The following is a 19,011-nucleotide window of genomic DNA, read 5'->3' on the forward strand; positions in this document are numbered from 1 at the left end:
AAATTATGTTGTTTTGCTTAGACGTGTGCAGCTCGTCTTTTCAGAATGCTTGTGGACATGTGAAACAAACGACGTATTTCAGGCTTTTTTAGCATAAATTTTTTTGATGTGTGATAATAGTACAGTGTGTAGGATACTGAGTTTATTCAGCTTCTTCTATCAAGAACAGCTTAATTCCAAGACTGATCTCTACAGTTTAACAACTCCAGTTGAAAGTTTTTATGCTACATAATACTTGAATGAGATTCTTGCAGTTTTTATTCATGACCTGTTCTACAGAGGCAAAATGAAACTGAGGACATTTTAGTGTAATGAAAGCTTTTTTTTTTGCTGCAGTATGGTGGTTAGACTTTGTGCCAGCTGATTTAAAATACGGTTGTTACTTATCTTTTGCGGGGAGACTTCCTAGTATTTCAGAAAAATAGTATTGGATATAATCAAATGAAATTATACTGGCTATAAAATATGCTGCATACAGTGATGACACATTTTCTGGAAAGACTTCATGCTGCCGGGAACTGTGATATAGTGTTAACATATTTTAAAAGCAGCGCTGTAAAGTAGTACATTGCAGTTTAATGAAGTGCCTGGTAAGCTCACAGGCTTTGACTGCAGCTATTTCCCGTTTTGTTTACTAAGTCGTACCTTCGTTCCTCTTTCCCCCCTCACTGTCTGATTTTATCCTGTAATAGTTATTTTTAAATGTATTTGGATGTTGTTTGTAAATCAGATGTGTCCATTATGGATGGGTGTTGAGGTTAAGAGCAGCAGCTCAGAGGTTGCAACCAGCAATACTCAGAAATAGAAAGTCCTTACACAGCTGCAAAAACCAGTTGTGTGTTTAAAATGCATTCAGCTGCTTGTTTGCCCAGCTAAATGTTGCACAGGCAGGCAGGGAGTTGGAATATATAGTTAATGCAATAGAACAATTTAGATTAACAAATTTTTAATAGTTGGCAGGGAAGAAGGATATTTAATGAGGCAATGTATAATAATGCCACAATGTAACTTAAAACTCCAACAGGAGTATCTGCTCACCGAAATGACCTGAAAAATCCCCTGAAGGCCTAAAGCTCTGACTTTTCTGGAGTGCTAATTACTTGCAGTCCTCATGGACTTCAGGTCATAAGAAGAAGGGAAGCTGTCAAAGCTTACATACATATAGTTTAACTTTTGTCATCTGGATATATTAAGTACCCTCCTGGTAATGGAAATTTATATTGTCTCTCTGATGTAGGATACAATCCTGATAAAATTCCAACTTCAGGCAACTAGACCAATAAATCAGGAACATATGGCAGGCAATCCCTCTTCCTTGTCTGATGTTCCATTCTTCTGATCAAGCACATCTTTGTTCTTCAGTAGATAGTGTTCTGCTTTGTTTAAATAACCTTGTTGCTGGAAAGAAAAGTCTAGAAGGGTATTCATGAGATCCAGAAACAGCAGCATGGGGACTTGCATATCCTACTGCAAGTCTTAGCCCATGATAAAAATTGAGACTTACATCACATAGCTGGCTGTTGTTGCTTTGTAACTATAAAAGGCATAATGAAAACTTTGAAAGCTTTAAAAAAAAAGTCTTTAGGTTTACAGCCATGTGTTATACCGGTGAATTTAATTTATTCATGGTAAGAATTGACTGCCATCTCCCAGTTAGTGCTGCAATATAGAGAGCGCCTAGAATATCTGCCGCTGAGCTGTCTGGAAATTCTAATTGCTACAAGTGTAAGAGCCAAGGGAGCTACTTAAACCATAAGGTAATACTAGGCATGAAATCACAGCATTGCAATGTTTTTCTGTACATGATATTTTTGGCCCGAGTTCTTGCTCAGGCACCAGAGACTGCAGCAAGTCCATGGCAATTAAAATGAGCCCTCAAAGAATATTTGTTGTGTCTTATGTATCTTTTTTTATGAGTTTGCATTTAATTTAACTGTCTAGTCAGTAAGAGAAAAAAAAGATAGACTAAAAATTCTTTTTCTTGATATATCTTTCCTCATTTCTTGAGGGAGTTCAAGACAGATTTTGATTATAAGTTGAGAATTTTTTTTCCTTCTTGTAGATGGCTTTTGTTATTCATATCTCTAGCTGTAGAGGTAGTTCAATGGCAATGCAAAATTTTACTGCTTTAGACAAGTTTCATTTTTCATTGGGCTGTATTACCTGAACTCCTATGCCATACCTAAGCTTCTTAATGTTCTTTACCAAAAAATTCCTGAAGTTTAATGATAGAAGTTTAAATAGATAAAATTAGGTTGAAGCTACAACACCAAATAGCTCAAAACTGAAGAGAAAAACCAGCATCTCTTCAGCTGTAGTTTAGTGTGCACATGGGCGCAATGGCTGATATCCCTGTGTAGGAAACGTGAAGAGAAGATGGAAATCAAAGGAATGAAATACGCTGATCAAGTTAGAGTATTCCAAACAATTCTGTAGGTCATGGGAGAGCTTCAACTGAGTGCCATGGACTACCATCCTTTGGAATGGAGGAAGAAGTCTAGTTACGTACTTGCTCCATCTGGTGCCAGACCAAATCTTAGCAGCAGGATTTTGTACAGGTTGAATTCTATTAATATACACACAAGTAGTGCAACACCCACCCCCCCACCCCCCCCAACAAACAAACCAAACAACAAAAAAAGGGAGCAATGAAGTTGCCTTAGTGGGAGCACATGTATTTCTGTATCAGAACAAAGGGTACAGTGTGCTGGATTAGGACAAAACTCGAGCAGTTCTTAGTAGTAGTATCGTAGAGGTAGAAAAACAAAGCAGAACAAAATGCCTTATTTACTGAAAAGAGGTGTAAGGCCTGAATCACAAAGGTCTTAGAAGGAAGTGGTGGGAGTTCCTCACTGAGAGGTGTGCTGTACTGGGACACCCTTGCTTATAGTTAAATTGCTTGTGTGTACAAATCTGCTGAGGAGAAGTTGTGTCGGGGAGGTTGGAACACAGAGAAATGATGAGCAGAGGAGGAAGCCTCAGGACCAAGACAAAACCTGAATTCAATGCCAGATTCTGTGAGCTCCCTGTGAGTAGATGTCTACGTTATTGCTGCTGTGATTTGCTGCTTACATAGGTGATGTTCAGTTAGTCTTGAACTAGCTAACTCCAGTATTGCTAGCAATCTACCTGTGATAGTATGGCATTTCATCCTGGCTGTAGAATTTACTAAAAGTCAAAATAAATATTCAGCAGTTGATTTACATTAAACTCTTGCTGCTAATAAATGTCTGAGCTTACTAATCTCTTGCTAGTGAGATGTAGTATGTAGTGTATGGAGATGACTGTCAGTCACTGTATTGTAGGTTAGTTTTCTCTTTGGACACACTGTGAATTTTTAAAAACCTTTTGAATTTTATGAGTAGACATAGATCTAGGAAAGAGGTCACTGCCTCAAATATGATGTATGAGCTGTGCAAAGGACTGAGGGAAATGACAGACTAAGGCCTGGAAGACTGTGCTATGCCATGAGAAAGTATGCTGCAGAGTAGCAGCTTGCCACAGACTTTCAAGTTATCTCATACAAAATATTATATTGAGATTTCCCAGGTGGCTGCTAAGCATGTCAATGTGGCTTTTGGCTTTATTCAGAATAGTTACTTAGGACAGCAGAAAATGACAACTAGTAGTCATGCTGCAAGTCTGTGCAAGGAGGGAATGAATGGTTCTGACCCGATCAGACTCCCTTTCGAAGGGGTATTAATGGTTGTACGATGTTTTCTTTTTATTGCTGAAATAGTTCACACTGATTTTTTTGTGTATTTATTTTTTTCTAATCCAAGCATGTTATGATTCCACAGTAAAGAATGGGATTAGGTTCATAATATTTGGAAGTTAATGATATTATTGCAGTTGTAGCTGAAGGAGTAGCTGCTTGCCAACAGCTTTTGCTTTCAGCGGGTGCAAAAGTTCTCCCTTGAACATTCCCTATTCCAGTGAATTCCTGCTTACCCCCTCAAGGCACTGAGTCTGTGTGCATTGCATTTTGAGGAGTAACATTAGCACGATAAATTTATCCCTGCTAACTTTGATCTTGGTGTTTTTGGTTAGAGTGAGGACAGAGCAGCACAGATTTCATTGTGGGCTGCACAAGCCTTGTGGAGCTTTTGAATATGATTTGAAGTTGAGCCCACTCTGAAGTCTCTTGTTAAGTCATCATTTTTTTCCATGAGCTCACAGCTACAATACTAGTGCAGATACGCTGACCTCTGCTGCAGTCACAAGGTCAAATGCAGTGATGGTAGACTTCCATGTAGGTCCTGTGGACTTCCTTTCTCTTTATTATGCTGTTCTCACTGTCTTCCATTTTCTTCTTCACAAGTTATGAATGTCTTACTAGGTTTGCAGTCTACTTGAGTGAGTGGCTTAATTTCAAGGAGAAGTTTCCATATGTTCTAGAAGGTAACAATCCACAGAGATGTGCAGAACTCCTCTTCTCAAGTTCTCCCTTGTACTTAAATATTTCTGATAAAATGAGTTGAAAATGTGGTTTGTAGTAACTAAGTATAAGCAAGTTCTAGTACATACTAGCTTTTTAGAGACAACTCTAAGGGATATGGTGAAGAGCTTTTCTCTGAGTAATTAAACTGTGCTGGTGATGAGCTTTAGGATGAAGTAATGACCTATGTATTTATCAGGATACAGACCTTAAAGTAAATATTCTGTGTTCCTCGTGTTATCCTGCTGCATGCTACTTACTGCAAAAGAGAATTTCCTAAGACATATTTTTCTAACCAATATTCCTACCGAATATTTTAGACAGAAAGGATCTAGTTCCCTTTTTGTGAGTAGAGAGTTTTATGCTGGGAAATCATAAGTAACTCCACTAAGTTGATGGAAAATCAGATGATAAGCTAGTATGAATTGAAGACCGATTGGACTGAAAAATATATCTTTATTGTTACTGGTTTGGGTTTCTTTTGTTTTCTTTTTTGTGTGTGGAACAATGGTGCCAATTACTTTGCTAATTTATTGAGGATTTTATATCACTGGGAGTCAGATTTGTCAAGTACCATGTCAGGCAGCTGTCCGAATTTTCACAATTTGTAAGGCTTGATTTTTCTGGCAGAATTTTTCATTAAAGATACTGTGAATCTATACCGTAAATGATCTATCCAAATGAGAAAAAAGAGTCTTAAATATTTAAGAGAAATGTTTGTCTGACTTTGCCATGATAATTCAGAATAATCATTGTGTCTTCCTGAGAGAGCAACTGAGAACGTGGCCCAGTATTTGTATTTATTGTTTAAATACAAATATTTCTGAGAAGCTCTTCATGAGACCAAATGAGACCAAAGGTTTGGCATTTTCACTCGCTACTGTGCTGCCACTGTTTTTGGTTAAATTCTTTGTATTGTGCTGTCATGCAAATACTTAGATGCTTAAAGATTAAATTTCAAAGTTCTCATCTTCTATGATTATATTTAGTAAAGTAAATAAACTTTCGTAGATGAATACTCATAACATCTAAGACGAAAAGCTGTCTCAGCATTTATATTTATGTATCAGAATAGATTTTTTAACTGTCTTTAATTTGAAGCATCTGGCCTATTACTTCTGACTAAATACACAAGCAGCTATACTTAAAAGACTATGAGGATGAGCTATAAACTCTAGTAAAACAAGACATTCTGAGCCAAATTTTCAAAATACCCCCAAAGTTGCACCCAGACATTGCACAGCTGCACATCTTTTCCTACAAGCTTTACTTAGTGTGTTTTATTTCTTTGTTACTTTATCTACAGCATGGCATGACAATGTTCATATAGATGTAGTGGATGCCGTTTAAGAGGATCTTTCAACTTTACTCTTCTAATCAAAGATTGCTGTCCTTAATATGCCTAGACAATTTTAGGAACTGTCACGTGATTCTAGCCCACAAACATGCTTAGTTACACAACTTCGTGTAAACAATGCTTATTAGTACAAGATTGCAACTATTTTTCTTTAAAGGGTCCAATGACACATTTCAATTTAGCTATGTGTTTAATTTTTCTTATGAATCATAATTTACATTAATACACAACTATATGAAACTGCCACCTATAAAGTAGCTCATCACAAAGTGCTGTAATGTAAGATGAAGTTTTGCGATACAGATTCATTTATTTGCTTTTAGAAAGGAATATCCTTAAATGCTTGGGTCTGTACAAACAGATGGTAAAGAGTTTTTGAATATAAATTGTTGCCGGCTATCCACTGAGTCTTTTTATTTTTGTATTGTACTGTTCTGAATATTATCTTTTACCTACTCAAATGAGCAGAGACATATCTTTGAATTTGTTTTGAAGGGTGTTTAAACACACTGTAAAAAACTCTAAAACAGGTCTGTGAAAGATTTCCATTTGCTGCAGATCAGACATATATTGTTTATATATTGGACTAATAACTGCTCCAAATTTTCAACATACACAAGTAAGATACAGATGGCCTTACTACTGTTATTGTAATTATCATTGTTTGCGACACTGGTAATCATTTGGATACTGATGTTCTTGCCAGTTACAGCAAAAGAATTTTCAATATATGTAGCCAAGCAATTAACTTTTTCAGGTTAGACAGTCTAATAGGACAGAAATCAATCCTAATACTAACTGTATGGTACATGAGAGATTAAATAAAAGGGAAATATATAAATCAAGCTAAAGATCGTTTTGGAAAAATGTACGTGCTGTCTGGAGTAGGATTTCATGCCTGTAATGAGCTTTCAAAACAATCAGTTAAACAAATCAGTATCACTGGCAATGCAGACTTCTCAGCTGCCTGTGGCTGCAGTTTTGAACCTGAGCTTCCATCTGAAGTTTATTACACTCGTGACCAAAGGAAGAACAACAGGTCTGACTTCAGGCTTATTTTTTGAAAGTCATTGAAGGACCAATTTATGGGGCTCGTCTGAGGGGGTGAATGTGCCTCTTGCACTTTGAGTTTAGTTTCAAACATTTTGAGAAGTGAGTTGCAACACAATATTTTGTCCTTGAGCTAACGAAGTCTTGAGTTAGAAACAAATCTGGCTAAAAATGAGGAAACTTGTGATGGCCTCAGGTAAATGAAAGCTCCCTCAAGACCTAACCTCCTTTGTAGCTCACCGTATTTCCCACTGAGTACTATGAGACTAGGTGACTGTTTCTTTCTGTATGGACATTGCTATATAAAAGGATAGATACCAGGAGCCTGCAGCTGGGCCCACCTAATACTTTAAAATTGCTAAGCTAATTGTTTCCACAAGAAAGGGTGCAAAGAAAATTACTGGGCTACAAAAAGCCTATTTTTCTGGAGAAAGCTGAAGAGATTTATGGAGGTTTTCTTTTCCACAGAGTATGTTTTTTTTAAAGAACAGTACAGCTTAAGAGATTAATGTGAGAATTCCTTCATTAAGTCAATACCAAATGAAGTGCACTTTCTCTTTTAGCAGGAGCTTGTATATACATCTCCTGTGAAATGTAATATAACACATGAGAACATAGAAAGTCTTATTTATGTTCTAATATTTGCAGATTCAAGTATATTATAATGTGTATTATCCACTGCAGTGGGTGAAGAGATCAGTCTCTGTTTGCCCCATACCAATGGTTGTGGTAGTGTTTTAAAAAATGTTTCCTTTCAAAGGTTAAACAAGACTCTGCCTAACTCCAGTTTCTTCCATGACTCTCAATGAAACAAAGAACTGAGGGGTGCCTTACATTCTGCTTTGTGGGTTGTCTCAGAAATTGTTATGAGATCACAGAAAAAAGGTATGAAATGAACAAGTCATAGTATTGAGAGCCTGAACCTTTCCTTCAGATTCAGTGGCTTTAATGGGAAAAAATAATTTTTTTAAAGCACTGTTATGATTCAACAGTTCAAAGGCACTCTTCAGATTGTTAGCAAAAGGTTGCTGCTGTTGCAGTTTAAAGTGATACAAGGCATAACAACATCCAAAGTTTTTTGGAATCTATGAAAAAGCCTTTCCTTATTTTTATCAAGTCCTGAACAGGAGAACTGCTGACGAATAACAGAAGATAAGGAGCACATAAAAGACAGGTTGAGAAGAAAGGGCTTGTTAAATATGGAACAAAACGAAAACCAAAGTTTAACACATTGTTGTGAATTCTGAATACGTCTTGTATGCAAGAAAGGGCAACTATAGCACGGTGGAAGGAATCTGAAAAAGACAAGTTTAAAAGCTTTTTATGTGACTAAATGTTGTTTTTCATCTTTCCTTGGCAGTTGTGGTGTGTTGACCTTGGCTGGATGCCAGGTGCCCACCAAGCCGCTTTATCACTCCCCTCCTCAGCAGAACAGTGAGGGAGAAAATAAGATGGAAAAAATCCCTTGTAGGTCAAGATAAAGGCAGTTTAATGAAGCAATAGCAAAAGTTGCGTGCACAGAAGTGATGGAAAACAAAAGATGTTATTCTTTACTTGCCATCAGCAGGCGATGTTCAGCCACTTCCCAGGAAGCCGGGCTACAGGGCGCATAAGCGGAAGACAAACATTGTAAATAACAAATGCCCACCTTCTTCCTCCTTTCTTAGCTTTTATATCTAAGCAGACATCATATGGTATGGAATATGCCACTGGTCACTTTAGGTCATCTGTCCTGGCTATGTCCCCTCCCAAGATCTTGCCCACACCCAGCCTACCGGGGTGTGTGTGTGTGTAAGGTTGGAGAGGCAGCCGTGATGCTGTGCGAGCACTGCTTATCACCACCTTTCTAGCTACTAATACAAGCCCAGCTCTATGAGGGCACTATGGGGCTCAGCCAGACCCAATACAGCCGTTGTCTTGCATAACTATGAGCTTAGGAGAAGTAGATGTTTGTCTATCACTGGGATTCATGCCAGTAAAGGTGGGCAGGACAGAAATTAGTCGGGCCTTTTCTGTTATGTGCTGCTGCTTGTTTTTCCTTTGTGATGGTGAGGGTTAATGCTCTATTTTCCTTGCCAACGTTTGTAAGATTTCTTGTGGTGTTTTTGTTTCTTCACACCAGTTATTTTCCCCACCATATCAAGCGCTGCCATCTAAAGCACACACTGCAAATACGCTCAGTGCTTTGTTTCTGGTAGATACAAACCACTAGCTATTGTTTTCTCTAACATTGTGTTGAAATCTTTTCACTGAATACTCAGTAAAATTTGTTTCTCAAGACATCTGTTTTCCTACGTAACGCTTTACTGACTTTCCAGTTCTACACAAATTGTACCTAGTTTTTTGTTTAACTGGGAAATCATTTTGTTCAGAACATGGATAGCTTTGAATTTCATATGTTGTTTGGATTAGTGTGTTATTCCTGGCTTCATTTCTTCTGTCAGATCTTTGTTGGTTAGTGAGATAGTACACAGATATCTGTGCTAATTTCTTCACATTATAGCAGTGTGTCTATAAAATTTACTTTCCCCTATTCTTTATGTGCATTTCTGTTAGATATTAACAGCTCCAATGTTCTTTTCAGTCTTTGAGAAATATAAAAATTTCATATTGTTCTGTTTTCTAATGAGATATCATTTTAAAAAAAATAAATAAAAGGACAGGGAAACTCATCAAAACGTTATTTGAATACCCACTCAGCATTCCAAGCCAAGAAGGCTTTAGTGGCTGCCAGGTATATTGTTGAATCCTGGTCAGTTGTTCATAGCCCTGGACAACAAACGCTGGCGGGCAGTGGAGAATATAGACACTTTTGGCTTCTAACATCCATCTTGATGTAAAAGAAGTAATTAAAAGGAAGATGTTCAACAGCACAAAAGAGAGGCAAGCACTTCACTTTAAGACCTCCTCTACTGTTGAAAACCAGTACTGCAAGTTTTAGGAAATCTCAAAAACTTATTGAACACTCCAAGGAGGAATTTTTTCGGATGCAAAAACTCAGGTTTGAAATTCTATGGCTTAAGTCTGATTATGCATCATAAAGGTTGCTTCTCAAACTGTTTCACTGTCTCAGAATCTTAATGTTAATACTAATATAATTGTTTGATATATCAGATGAGTATTAGTTAAATCCAGGATGAGGCTGTAAAATGGTTTTCCAAGTCTTTTTTCCAGGTTACACAAAATGCCAAGACACACTTTACAGCTTGTCAACATTGGCCACCAAAGGGAGATTAGCTCTAGGTCTTTAGGAACTGTTTGCTGGAAAAAAAATGACACTGTGGAGGTGTTAAAGGTTATTTTCCAAAATATCTTTTTAGAAGTAATTTTAGTGTCTTGTGCCCCTTTCTCCCCTCCCAGTTCCAGAAGGCAGCTATCCATATTATGAGCTAATGGCTTAAACTTCAGAAAAAAGAAAAAAGGCTGTTTTTGAGTTACAAGATTGCATGAAAGCACCTGAAATGGCTGGTATCAGTTCACTCTCCCTGAGGGCTGACTCTGCAACCTCTTGAAAAATAAGGTATTTAAATGGAAACATTGACTCTCATTTAAAGAACTGCTGACATGCCTGAAATGAGGGAGCACATTCCCACATGCTCTTTGTTGGACAGTGTTACTGGAATTAGAAATAGGTTTTCCATGTCATTTGTGGAAATTATCAGTGCCATTATAAGCCACTTTGGAGCACGGCTAGAACTTTGAATCATCAAGGAATAGACTGTGTTGGTAATATAGACGATGTATAATGCTAGTGAATATCATCTTAAATAAACATGGAATCATAGAATGGTTTGGGTTAGAAGAGACCTGAAAGATCATCTAGTTCCAACCCTCTGCCATGGGCAGGGACACCTTCCACTAGACGAGGTTGCTCAAAGCTCCATCCAACCTGGTCTTGAACTCTTCCAGGGATGGGGCATCCAAAGCTTCTCAGGGCAACCTGTGCCAGGGTCTCACCACCGTCACGGTAAAGATTTTTTTCTTTATATCTGATCTAAATCTACCTTCTTTCAGTTTAAAATCATTTCCCATAATGACATGCCCTTGTAAAAAGTCCCTCTCCAGCTTTCCTGTAGGCCCTCTTTTTCAGGTACCAGAAGGCTGCCATAAGGTCTCCCCAGAGCCTTTTCTTCTCCAGGCTGAACAACCCCACCTCTCTCAGCCTGTCTTCATAGGGGAGATGCTCCAGCCCCTCTGTTTATCTTCATGGCTCTCCTCTGGACTTGCTTCCACACATCCATGTCCTCATTATGTTGGGGGCTCCAGAGCTGGACACAGTACTCCAGGTGGGGTCTCACCAGAACAGAGTAGAGGGGAGAATCACCTCCCTCAACCTGCTGGCCAAGCTTCTTTATACACAGCCCAGGATTTGGTTGGCTTTCTGGACTGCAAGCACACATTGCTGGGCTATGTTGGGCTTCTTGTCCACCAGCATCCCCAAGTCTTTCTCCTCAGGACTGTTCTCAGTCCTTTTCCACCCAGCCTATGTTTGTCTTGAGGTTGCCCTGACACACATGGAAGACCTTGCACTTGGCCTTGCTGAACTTTGTAAGGTTACTTCAAATAATATTGTACATAGTACTGTAATGTTTCTAGAGTTGGTATCAGCCATTTTTTTTCTTTTAATTATTAGAATGAAATATTCAAAATATTCTATAGAGGCAGAGTGTTTTCCATGTTTACTGTGATGCTAAGGTTGACATGTCTCAGAAGAGGCTTGAATCGTGAATCCCAGTAGTCTGTTGTGGCTTGAAGTTGTTCTCACTTTGTATGTTGGAGCAGTACGCAGTTTGATCATGCTGGCTATAGCTCTTAGCATAGGTCACTTAAAATGGACATTAACATCCTTATTTACATTTGTACGCAGTAGTGTTAAGAGCTCTTCTGCAGTTTTTTGAGTGCTTGGTGAAACAGTTTCCCTGTGTAAATGTATGTGGAATTCACAGAAGACCATGTTCTTCTAATAGTAATGTCTTTTGAGGTCTCAACTCTTCATTGCTGTCACAACTATTACAGCTGACGGCCTGTTACAAACTCCTTGGTTCTTTACTTAGTTTTCATTGCCAGTGGCTGTGAGATGCAGCACATGTGGCCCTGTTGTCCCTAATGCTTCGATGTGTTGTATTTCTGACTTCAGTGGAGAATTAAAATTTAGTAGCTAATGATTCTATAAGTTTGGCTATAGTTAATACAGGTCTTCTGACGTTTTCTGATCAAGGAACACATCATTACAATAACAGGATTCAAAAGTTAGGCTTCAAGAACTGATTCGAGGTCACCACATCAGGTTGAGGGTGGTTGGATGACTTTGTTAAAGAAACTTACTTTGACACTTTAGGAGGGCTTTCACAAAAGGGACAAGCAACAGCAGAGCGGTAGCTCTCATTATTAAAATCAACGATTCCAACAAGGCAGTGGTTAGTAGTAGCAATTTTGTTAGCCTTATCAGATTTTTATTAGCCATCCCTGCTAATCACATTCTGAGTTATTTTGTAGTCATACTCCACAAAGTATCCTCTCATCTTTTTCACCTGTTATAGTAATTTTGCCTTCCTGCTGTTGTGGTGTCACCCTCACTGATCTAGTATTAAGCCTACTGCAGTGTTTCCGAAAGTAGGATATGAGGCTGAAGTAGAAGTGAATAAAAGCAGTGTAAGTGCTGAATTTTGTAATAGCTACTGGAACATATGACCAGAAATACTCAGGCTGCATGAATCAGTACTGAAGTGTCTTACCACCCTGTCTTATTGCATGAGTAAATCTATACCCATGCCTCAGTGTAAGCAAGCAGTATGCCAGTGCATAAAGCTAATGAAATTTAGGTCTTTGGTAATATATGGTTGCAAAATTAGCTTGCATTTCCTAGCTCAGACTTTGGTTTCAAAGTTTGGTTCTGTTTCAGAGGGAAAAATAGAATGTTGTTCCTGAATGTTTAGCAGCGCAGCATGTGATACCTGGAGTGGTGTTACAACTGAGTCTGTTTCCTTTCCTGCTACCCTCAAAACAAATAAACTATGCCACTTACTGAGGACATGTTTGCTTTTTTCATTGGCATGTTATTTACAGCCCGTGTTGCCTCACAGAACAAGGTGAACCACAACAGAAACCCTGTAGTTCCTTAGATTGCTACATTTCCTAAAGAGAGTAAGAAGTTTTGTGACACCAGTTAGGCCAAATTAGTTTTCAGCTCTGTGTATAGCTACAATGTAGTAAGACAGCAAGTAATATACTACCTAATCAAATCTGAACTCTTACTTAATTTAGTTGTCTTTAAAATTTCTCTATAAAGATTGCCCTTGGCTTCATGTTAATAATGAATTGAATCTGTGATTTATTTTTTTAATGTATTTTGGCTCATAGATGTCATATCTGTCTTCAAGTCTAGTACCCTGAGTTTCATGGGGAGAGTGATGGGCTGTGTAACACTGTGCAATACCCCAGCTATGTACTGGTGCCCTGGAGAATACTACCTCAAAAATTAGAAGTTAAACTTGTTTTCTGGAAAGTAGCCTTAGCAAAATGTTGTAACTTGGATTTTGATGTGATCTCTGATCCATTTCAAGAAAACCTCAAATGTGAAAGTTAGGAGCTAAAAATACCAAAATTATACGCAGTTAGACAGAGTTAGAGCTCTTCTGTGGCTCTGTTTATCAAGACAATTTTATTCTTTTGTGGCTTTATTCTGGTGTGCTTAATATTCCAGCAAATGTTAGATATTATTTTTTTTTCCATGTGTATGAGTACAAACAACTTGCCACGTTGAGATTGGCAACTGCTATCATTACTGGTGGGAGAGAGGAAAAAGTAGTAAGGTAAGAGTAGAGGATAGAAGAACATAGCACAGTAAAAAAATACTCTAAATGTTCCACTTCACATGGGTATTAGTTCTCTCCCCTGTAGTCATAATCCAGCAAAGCTTTTAATTGTGAAAAGTGTGATTAAAAAGCATGTGCGTGCTTTCATCTGGAGTGTGATTAAAAAGCATGTGCGTGCTTTCATCTGGCCTGCATTGCTGGCAGCATTAAGCAATCACTGCAACTGTTCCTCAGTGTACTTTGTAAAATGTGCCTGAAAAGATAACTTTTGCATAGCTAGGCTGCTAGCAGTACCTAGATTAGCTAACTTTAAACTAGTTTGGTTATATCCAAATGAGCTATGGCCTAAATGGCCTAAACCAGGGCAGTTGCCACAGCTTTACCTTCTCTTCCTCCAAGTGAAGCCACCAAGTGTTTCTCCATTTGCTGGTGCCAGAACTGCTGTTTATATGACCAGGTGGTAAGGCAGCTTTAGGGAGCTGAACTGATTGAGACCTTGCCCCAAATGTGGTTGAAGCTGCTGTTTTACCTTAGTCTCTAACCACTATAGTTAGACCATCAAAAGGAAAGGTTACTATTTTATGGGGTGAGTGAGTTGTAACTGGGTCTACAGGTACAAAGCTGCTAGTTCAGCAGTGGAGGAGGTTGGTACATGCGTGATGGTGCATGGAGGAGGACATGGCTATCCATTTTGGCAGCAGGCCCTAGATATGTCAAATTAAGTATAACATGAAGTTGTGTCCTAGCTTTTGACTCAATGAGCTTCCTGAATCATTCACCACATAATTGCAGGAGCATGAGTGCTGGTTCAAGAAAGAACAATGGAATGGGGAAGCCACAGCTGCCCCGGCTTACAGCAGTTTACACTGCCATGTGACTCTCAGCCGCAGTAGCTGAAACACATTCAGACCCTCAGTAAACGGGAACACTGAGAAAAGAACCCTGAATGCTATTAGGATTTTTTAAAATTGTGTGCTATGCCTTATTAAATGCAATTGTAAAGTTATTCTGAGTTCTGTTACCTAATGAACCAACGCTGGAAATATGAGTTTATTTTTATACCTTGAAAGGTGGTTTGTGTATGATGGGGAGCCTCCTCATTCTTGTGTTCACAATCCATTGTGCCAGAACTCATTTATGCTTTTTCCTGGCAATTTTCTCACAGCTCTAAAATTGTGGACACAGGACCTAATCCAACAAAGTTCTTAAGCACATACACTGCTAAGTATGTTGCAGTCTCACCCGACTCACAAGGGAGTACAGTAGGCAAAGTGAAAACGCCCTCTGGTCTTTCTATATCAACTGTATTTGGTCTTTCTTGAAGAAAAATTGGTTGTAAGCCTGAAAGAAATGTCATATTAGGACAGCTGCTTCTCCTATCCTCCTTAGTATTTTGTTGGTTTTGTCAAATGGAGAATAGGTCAAAACTCCATCACGAACATGAAGCTAAGCCAACACATAAATACCCTTGAGCAGAAGTTTTAACTTTTTGGAATATTTATAGCTAACAGCTAAACTTTAGGATAATAAACTGTTCATGGGCTGTGTTAGTTCATTTTGTCTATAAAATACAATTTTTATTCTGGCTGAATTCCAGACATCTGAGCATGTACTCTAAATCAACCTGGAATGATCTAAAATTAAACTACCATTCCTTCTTTCTTAAAAGGATTTTTGAGAGGAGCTGTCTGATACAGTGTAAGACAGTAAATGTGACTAAATTAAAAAAAACAAACAACATAAAGTGGTGGTGGCAACACAAGAGCCTGTTAAATTTCATTTGCTTTCTGGAGTACTGTTCTGACAATTATGCACTGAGTTAATGTGTCACATTCTGTATTTCACTGTTTTTTATCAGGATCCTCAATATTTGATATTTATAATAATTTAATACATCATGACCTGTATTGTGTAATTTAGTGCAAAGGCAAACTAGAAAGCACAGACACTCCTTAGCCAAAACTGATTGCTTTTTCCAGTAACTGCATCCCCCTCTTCTATGGTAACCCTTAAGAACTGGATTTCAGATTTGTCTTTTTTCTGTTGATCAGCTTTGTTTTGGAGTGATTCCCCTTCTGCTCCCACTTTCTTCTTTCTTTCTGCAATCTTGGAGCCCATTTTCTTCCTGGAGAATAATGAATTCTTTCCAGTGCTCAGCTTGTAATATTTGGTAGAGATGTGGAAGGTGTTAATGGTTCTTTGTAGTTCTGAAGGAAAAGGTGATAAGGATTGATGGATATCCTGTCCAGATATAACAGCTGCTCTTTGTATTCAGTTCTGTGATTTTTGTAGTCTGAATTTCATTAAGAAGAATTAGGTAACTGTTACTCAGTGTAGGATGTTCCTGAATTTTAATGAACAATGGTAGCTAGCACTTAAAAGATTTTGTATTACATGTAAAGAAACATAGTTGAAATTAATGCAGTATTTAATTAATTTGCTCAGTGGTTAGAGTACGCTTTCCCAAACGGAATTTTGACTTATCTGCATATTACCCATTTGTTTCTTCTTTCAAATTGGGGATCATTTCTACAACAGTTTAGGTCAATGGCTATCAAGGTTGCCATTCCCTCCAGAATTGAGCATTGCCTCTCTGTTCATAATGACCAGAAAAGTCTTCTGCCATGTTACACCCCTGAACTTGTTCTCCAGAAGAGCATAAGAGAACTAATGTTGATACGAGCATGAGTTTACACATAGGCAGGCAAAAATAAGGCATCAGCTAAAACTGTACTAGGCACACACCTCATGGTTTGAAGCTGATTTGCTTTATTTGTTCCTAAAATCACATTCTAGATTATTTACAGAATCATGGAACAGAGATGATAGTCGTAGCCAACTGAAATGTTAAGTACGCCTGCAGCTCAGTCTAGAGAACCTGAAAGTGTTTTCAGACTTATTTCTGAGTATCTGGTGGGAATACACCTGTGGAAAAGAAGGTAACTGTTACAGTTCATATAGGAATTAAAATTACATAGGATAAATTAGGTATTATAAGCCATTCTCTAGTTCTCAAAAAGTCTTCCACCTAAATCACTATTTCAAACACAAATTATTTTAATTTTTTTTTGCCAACAGTTACTTTGTCTCTGAGTTATCTGTGGTTTCAGTACTTCGCAAAATAATAATCTCTCATGGTTTTCCTGCTGAGTGCCCTGTAGTTCGGGGAGATACAACCCATAAAGGGATTTTTGTTCTGTTTTGTTGTGTTTTTTTTTAAAGAAAAACACCAAAGCAACTTGAGTGCTAATGTTTGTAATTTCTATTGTGCCAGCTTTAAGAAGTACTTGGTTCTTATGTCACATAAGTGGGCAGAGCGGGCTGCCCTCCTGCCTTCTCTTCCTTAAATCCTAAACGGTGAAATATTCTGCTAACTCGCTGAAAGCAGGTGTTTGAAGTATGCTTGCTTACCATTACCTGCCACCACAGAAAAAAAATGGGAGTTGGGTTTGAGTTCTTGAGATAGGTTTTTAAAGTAATTTTAGATCTTTGGACTATGATTTTGCTAGATATGTATTGTTGTCCTCATTGCAGAACCATGGTGATGTGCTTCGTTCAAAATACCACAAAGAAAGATCTGTTTTTACAGCAAATGGGATGGCTTTTAAAGTCTGCAATGTACATTAAGTAATGCATGTTGCCTGATTTTGTCATAAGTAACAGTTTCAGGGGAGACTATTCTTGGCAGGCACTGCTTGAAGTAGAATTAACAGGCTCATGATGAGACATCCCAAGAGACGTGCTGTCTTTGTATAGGTGTATAAAATAACCCACAAAACTTTCCATGGGAATCTCTGGATAGACAAGTTACATATCCTTGTTTTGTGCATCTCCTTTCTCCCAGAATAACTGCCTGTTACTCCTATCTTTTCATATCCATTTGTCCTGTGATATGACACCTATTTTCACCTACCATTCCAGTAGAAACTGGAGTCAGTATTTTTGAGCTGCATTTGAAAGGTTTGTAAAAATTTTACTTTGTTTTCCGACAGAGATTTATGACCAATAGTAAAAGGAACGTCTTGGTAATTGATTCACCTTTTCTAAAGGAACAGAAGAATTCTGATACTGGAACAATGACAAGCAAACTGATTTGACAGGTCTTTTGGTAATAGAAACATTGGTACTGGAAAGGTAGTGGCATAAGCTCACTTCTTTTGCCCAGTTTATGTTGACATATTAATTTTGCATGACTGGAATGCTGTCATGGATGGCTATGTACATTTTGGGAAAGACAGACCAGCAAGGTGAAGTGGTGGAGTTGCTTTTTATGTGAGAGAGCAACTGGAATGTATCGAGCTTAGCCTAGGGGTGGATGAAGAGCAAGTTGAGAGCTTATGGGTAAGGATTAAGGAGCAGACTGTCATGGGTGACGTTGTTGTAGGTGTTTCCTATAAGACACTTGATCAGGAAGTCAATGAGGCCTTGTACAGACAGCTGGAAGTAACCTCATGATCACAGGCCCTGGTTCTCATGGGGAACTTCAACCCTGATACCTGCTGGAGAGACAACACAGCTAGGCGCACAAAGTTGAGGAGGTTTCTGCAGAACATTGATGACAACTTTTTGACACAGGTGGTGGAGGAGCCAAGAGGCAAGGTGCACTGCTGGACCTTGTACTAACAAACAGGGAAGGTGCTGGTTGGCAATGTGAAGGCTGGGGGCAGCCTTGACTGCAGTGACTGCGAGATGATTGGAGATCAGGATCTTGCATGGAGGAAGCAGGGCAGTAAGTAGAATTACGACACTGGACTTCACCTACCTTTGGCCTCTTCATGGACCTACTTGGAGGAATCCCATGGGTTAGGACTCTAGAAGGTAGGTGGGTCCAGGAGAGCTGGTTAATATTCAAACATGACTTCTTCCAGGCTCAAGATCGGTGCATGGCTGTGAGTAAGAAATCAAGCAAAGGGGACAGAACACCTGCATGGATGAGCAGGGAACTTCTGGCAAAACTCAAGTTCAAGACGGAAGTTTACAGAATGTAGAAAAAAGGACGGGTCACTTGAAAGGTATATAGCAATGTCAGAGCATGCAGGGATGAGACAAGGAAGGCTTTTTAATTCCAATTCCATTTGGAATTAAATCTGGCAAGGAATGTCAAGGACAAGAAGGGCTTCTTCAAGTACGTCAGGAGCAAAAGGAAGACTAGGGAAAATGTGGGCCTGCTGCTGAATGAGGTGGGTGCCCTGCTGACAAAGGATACAGTGAAGATAGAGTACTGAATGCCTTTTTTGCTTCAGTTTTTACTGCTAAGGTCAGGCCTTAGGGATCTCAGGCTCTGGAGGCAAGAGGGAAAGTCTGGAGAAAGGAAAACTTCCCCTTGGTTAAGGAGGATTGGGTTAGAGCGC

At 38.7% G+C, this 19,011-nt stretch overlaps 1 protein-coding gene across 5 annotated transcripts in view; it reads left to right on the plus strand.

Moving 5' to 3' along the window:
• BBS9 (Bardet-Biedl syndrome 9) overlaps positions 1-19,011 on the plus strand; it is a 311,238-nt gene that overhangs the window by 186,394 nt on the left and 105,833 nt on the right. The window lies entirely within an intron of this gene.

The sequence above is a fragment of the Falco cherrug genome, chromosome 4 (assembly GCF_023634085.1).
Source record: "Falco cherrug isolate bFalChe1 chromosome 4, bFalChe1.pri, whole genome shotgun sequence".
In the NCBI taxonomy this organism is placed as follows: Eukaryota; Metazoa; Chordata; class Aves; order Falconiformes; family Falconidae; genus Falco; species Falco cherrug.